At 38.3% G+C, this 6,000-nt stretch overlaps 1 protein-coding gene across 5 annotated transcripts in view; it reads left to right on the top strand.

Annotated features, from left to right (window-relative positions):
* The first annotated feature begins 1,392 nt into the window (after positions 1–1,392).
* The window catches only part of LOC113234639 (endophilin-A), a 52,220-nt gene continuing 47,612 nt past the window's right edge, over positions 1,393–6,000 (top strand). For all 5 annotated transcript variants that reach the window (XM_026470033.1, XM_026470034.1, XM_026470037.1 and 2 more), the window contains exon 1: positions 1,393–1,516. The gene's annotated coding sequence lies outside the window, so the exon portion shown is untranslated. The remainder of the gene's footprint in view (positions 1,517–6,000) is intronic.

The following is a 6,000-nucleotide window of genomic DNA, read 5'->3' as shown; positions in this document are numbered from 1 at the left end:
TTTTTCAAACAAACCAAACAGCTGTGACCATGGGACTTGTAAAAGGCCCGAAACGTTGGTTTATTTGAAAAAAATATACGCGATTTAAACTCGAAACAAACAGTTTCATTACATAAGCTATCGTCTGTAAAATATTCGCACATGATTTTCACGTCAAAGTGATAGCTTTCATAAAACTTATTTAAATTTTGCCTCCGTTATACAAGGAGCTGCCACTTTGGCATCCAGTTTTATCTGGTTTAAAGTTTCACGACAATTTTCGCGGCTCTGTAGCCGTACATATTGTACTGGAGTAGTCCTTTGCTCCGTCGAAGTTTGGAATTAAAAAGTTAGGGATTGTTGGACGGCAAAATGAATCTATTTAGTAGAGGACAAAGTTGTGATACGGCACACGGTGCTCCATCCCTGAGAGAAACTTCCCTCGTCCTGTGTTACAATAAAATACTGAAAATGTCCCTGAGGAATTAGCTCACCTCGTTTTACGCTTTTGGACAGCCACTTATACATAACTTCGACCCTCAGCGGGTTCTGATTTTTATTTATTGTGGGCTTCCTTTTAACAATACATTTTAAAATAGTTAGTACATCGCTACTTTTCCAGAATATACTCGAAACCAAGACGTTAATTTTTTAACTTCTATGTTCAGAATTTCTAATAAATATATATATAGACTTCTTATAATTTATGGACCCAGAGCGTTCTGTTGTTTAAAATAATCATATGACGGATATTATGTGTATATTGTTCTTCGGCTTTAGGCTCCACATACGTCTTAATTTTTTAACCAACTTCAAACAAAAGGAGGAGGTTCTCAATTCGACTGTATTTTTTTGGTATGTATGTTTCGCGATTGCTCCTGCATTTGTGAACAAATTTTGACGATTCTTTTTTTTTGTTGGAAAGTGGGAAAGAAAATATTCCACCTCTAACGGTGGCAAACTAGGGAATGATTCAATAAAACTTGGCAAATATATATAATTCCACGAACTTTTGAGGTTGGTTTTTTTTATGATTATATAAGATAAACAGCATTGCTAGAAAGTTATCGCTATTCTCCTAAGTATTGCAAGATGAAAATGACTTATCTGTGTTACGGGAATGAAATAGTGATTTTGACGTCAGAAAGTGATGTAATGTGCTGCTGTTCAACTACGCCGACGGAACGACGCTGGACTCGCGTGTCTCCCCTATTGTTAATTCGGTTTACTTCGGGTTAGATTTCACTCCTTGTGCTGAAATAATGGAAGTGGTCATATTTATACTCGTAGTTTTAGTTCTCCTATAAATAAATCGTTCGGAATTATTAGAACATTGGATTGATATTGGGTTCACGTGCGAAGGGGCGAGGCTGCGCGCGCATTTTAAGTCTCCGTAGAACCCCTACGATCGCTTCAGTCGCCGTCGAGCTACGCGCTACGGGTAGCGCTACGCCGCCGTAGCTCTGACTCTTCAACACCGACAAAGTGTAGTGACATTGTGATCTCAAAGTAATTCATTTCGGATACAGATAAAAAGGTACTCGCTCTTAGTGATTCCTCGTAATGTATTTGTTAAATGTAATTATACTTTTATTAAAACTTTATAAGGTTTAATGTTCTTCAATGAGTCATTATTCACACTTCAGCAGCTTATGTAATTGGATAGATACATTTGTGTCAAACGTCTTAATTTTAAACGTTAAACGTGTAACTATATAAGGAAAGAAGTGAACGTAGAGTGCGTAATGCATCGTCGGAGACTACTTAAGCGAAATTAATTTGGGCTCCACTCAACTAAACCGTGCAATAGTCCTTTCAAATGTGATTGAACGCCAACCCCTTACAATTGTTAAGTTAAAGGATAACATTTTTCGTGATAAAAATTAACTTTGTATTTGCCTAAGCAATGAGAATGTTATTATTCAATCACGTATTTATAATTTACAGAATTTGGGCACATTTCTTGAGTGAACTTTTGAAATAAATAATAATAATAATAATATGTCAGATAACCACAATAAATTGCCTGGTCTCAAGCTAAGGAATTCCCTTAAGGAATTTAAAATAGTTAATTTCTCAAATTGGTCCTATCGGGAATCGAAGCCGGGTTCGTCCTTCGAACCTTCTCGTCCAGCGTCCACCGTGAAAACCGTTGGGCCGGCGAACTAGTTCAAAAGTAAACGTATAACGACATGTCTCTGTTTACCTTAAATACATCAAAATTGAACTCTATGTAAATTACGATAAGATGGTTCAAACTGCAAAGAGAGGATTTGTCTATGTTGAATACGATTCACGATTATTGCCTATTGATCAGGCGTGCAACAGTAAATATCATTAAATGACGATCGTTCGTTAATAATCTCAATGTATGTTACAACGTAAGTGATCGCTATTTACTTATTTATAAACGAAATTAAATGACGGCCATACATCGACATATATAAATAACATAACACGTTGTGATAAAGTTTTTAAGTTATTGAATGTCACGATGTTTGAACACCACGATATTCATTAGTTTTTGTTATAATTTTTAACTACTTTGCTATGCACTACTTTGTTATAATTATTAATTAATACAAAGGTTAGAAACAATTCCTTCGAATCGGCTGGATTGGAACCAACGTCTTCCAGCAAATCATGTCAGGGAGTCTACTCCCGTTCTCTGTCCGACATCCGTCCTAAACAATGACTGTTAAAAAGTAGTACGCGACCATTTTTTTTTTTAAATAAGTGCCCATTTGACTTCCATCTCACCTGATGGAAAGTGACGATGAGGTCGAGGATGTAGCATGCACACCTAAGTAATGCTTATTCACTCTCGCCTTCAAAAGGTCCAAGTTATAGCGTTCGGGGAACGAGTGTGCAGGCAGGGAACTCCACTCTCTAGCCGTTCGCCATACAAATGTAGAAGCGAAACGCTTCGTGCGAATCCGGGGAATATCCACAACATAGGGGTGGAACTTCTGCCCACGTCTAGTCTCCCGATGGTGGAACGGGGAAGGCGGAATCAAATTATGTAATTCCATCGCACACTCCGTGATATATCCTGTAGATAACCGATAAGCTGGCAACTCTACAGCGGTGTTCAAGGCTCTGCAGCTTCGCCTCTACTAACTCCGAGTCACCTACAAGCCTCTTAGCACGCTTGTCTATTGAATCCAAGGTGGCCAGTTGGAATTTAGCAAAGCCATCCCGTAAGTGGCAGCAGTACTCCATACACGAACGGACTTGTGCTTGGTACAGCTGAAGCAACTGTCCCGGTGTATAGTAACGCCTCACCTTGGAATAAAAGACAGTGTCAATATGAAGCTTCATTCGCATCATGCGTCTTTTAATTAGGTCGTGTATTACTTATTTGACAGTAATTGTTTCGGACGGATGTCGGATGGGGAAGGAGAGTAGACCCCCAGACGCTATGCTAACTAAGCCTTTAAAACTAGCGGACTTTACGAATTTTGCTATGTGCTTGTTGCAGATTTTTGTTTTTGGTTTTCTATATGGTCTCGGACCTGGGTGTTTGTGTTGTGGTACCGTCGTTGTTTCAGATTTCCATAACACTAGTGCTTTAGTTACTTACAACGTAATAAGTCGATACGTTGGCAATGAAACTAGTTTTCGGTTATTAATCGCGTAGATTTGTTTTTCTCAAACGAACCCATTAGTCATCTTGACCATTGATTTTGGCTCCAAGTCTGGCCAGTAATGAATGGCGCCTCGGAACGACCAGTTTGAGCCAGACCGTGTATACGGCACGCGGCGGGCGCGCACTTATACAAGCCGCGCTGCTACGTTTGTATGGAGGTACCATACTTGTCTTATTATATTATTTTGTGGCCTATCTTAAAATCATGCAATTTATATGAAGATGGTTTAAAAAACCAGGCGTATCTGCCACGCAAAGTTGACGAATTTTAATTTTGTCAGGTGATTATTTTCATAAATGGAAAGAAAGCTCCGCTCGCAATAACATTGAGTAAATTTCAGGTAAGTTTTCTCTACCTAATTTCAGCGGCAATTTTTATTATTTAAGTATTTTAGAATATTATCAAGGAATATTATTTAATATTCGTTTAATATTTCACGATAATATACCCGAATATTTAGATAACAAAAGATTGCCACCGAAATTAGGTAGAGAAAACTAACCTGGAAATGTATTTAGAACGTTATGAATACTGTCTGTGTAATAAGTAAGAAATTTTTGGTTTGAACCACTGTTCTTGAAAAGCAACAAAATGTTAAATGTCTTTGTTAGATATATTATAATATTATATATATAGATGTTGATGTCTGTCTCTTTCATCATCAATATGAAGAAGACAGAAGACTTTATTTTAATTGATAGCTGGCGAATTAGTCGAAGCCTATATATAGACTACTTTGTAAACCTAGACGGTATGTAGTCGAATCACGATTGAATTTATAAGAAGCTGCCTAATTTCAGAGCGTCCTTTATAAAACTGCTGCCCTTTTCTTGCCCTTTTCTTACGGATGACTATAGAGAGAAAAGCACTGAACCTATGTTTATTATGGTCCACTAGAATCGACGTCAGAATATTGCCCAGATTAGCGCATAAGGTTGTGATCTTTTAACACGGCGTTTCCATAATTAAAAATATACTGTTCTAGACGGTTGTTTTACCACTTACCTGCTTTTAATCTAGGACGTTCTTTTTTCTATGACCTAGAGCCCCCAGATTAGATACCTACAAATTTAGAAAATATTCGTTTCTCAAATTGGTTCCATCGGGAATCGAACCCGACACCTCCCATTCACAGCGTTTACCGCTGAGCCACCGAGGAATTAAAATAAAACAAACTGCATTTCGATATCTTCATTCAAATCTACATCGCCAAATAAATTTTTGGACCTATTCCGTAGTTATTTTGTTTTTTGTTTCTTCATTTTATTTTTCACAAAATTCGTTTTTTTGTTTTTTTTTTTCATAAAATTAGAGGAGCATAATATTAGTAAATATATGTAACTGCTTGTAAAAATAACAGAAAACGACCAAAGAATAAAGTTGGCACAGTATTCATTGGAGGTATCGATTTGTTGTATGACCTTAGAAAATACGGACAAAAATTTTTCTTTTTTCCATACAAACCTACTACTAGAAATAAAAAAAGTAATTCATTTTCAGAAATTTAATTTATTGTAGTAATTCTTTTATTTAGCGACTCATCACGAAGTTTGTCTGGACAAATTGTCGGATCTTAAAGCCAGGGTTCACATCTTGAAACATATACCTAAGGGCGCGAGGAGCCTGGCCGCGGAAAAATTGTGCTCCATAATAGACAATTGCTTGCGTACCAACAGTGTTGAGGATTGGTTTTCTTTGTTATCGTTTTCCTTTTCTGCTCTTAGGGTTCCTGAAAGCAGTGCTAAGAAGTCATTGACTTCTAAGGTGAAGGATAATGTGGTCAGTACAGCATTATACTTTCCCGAAAGCACCACTCGTAAACCGAGGTCTTTATACAAGAGCATAGAAAACAAGGTTCACGATGGCGATTTGAGGGGTGCAGTCCGCCTACTTTTGTCGGACTCGTCATTAGCGCCTTCGAACGAGGGGACTCTTGGATCTTTGCGGGACAAGCATCCGATTCCTTCTAGGCCGCTAGTGTTTCCTCCGGGACCAGTGATTGCGAGTCACCCTGTATCGATGACGCCTGTCGAAGTGAGGGATGCTATTAGTTCATTTTATAACGGGTCCGCATCTGGTTTGGATGGCTTGCGCCCGCAGCATCTCAAGGAGTTGACATCTTCCTCGGCCGGTAGCAATGGTTCTCGACTGCTGGATTCCATAACGAATTTATGTAATTTCTTGTTAAAGGGATCACTTAACCCCGTAATATGCCCTTACTTGTACGGAGCTTCTCTTTGTGCTCTTTCAAAGAAGGATGGAGGCATTAGGCCGATAGCTATAGGCTGCACAATACGTCGTCTAACTGCCAAACTGTGCTGCCGAATGGTTAAGGATTCAATGGCAAGCTATCTCCAACCAACTCAGATAG

This window comes from Hyposmocoma kahamanoa, unplaced genomic scaffold, assembly GCF_003589595.1.
Source record: "Hyposmocoma kahamanoa isolate Upper Pololo Valley unplaced genomic scaffold, ASM358959v1 86, whole genome shotgun sequence".
In the NCBI taxonomy this organism is placed as follows: Eukaryota; Metazoa; Arthropoda; class Insecta; order Lepidoptera; family Cosmopterigidae; genus Hyposmocoma; species Hyposmocoma kahamanoa.
The sequence above is the reverse complement of the archived record's forward strand: the minus strand, read 5'-3'. Positions and strand labels throughout refer to the sequence as shown.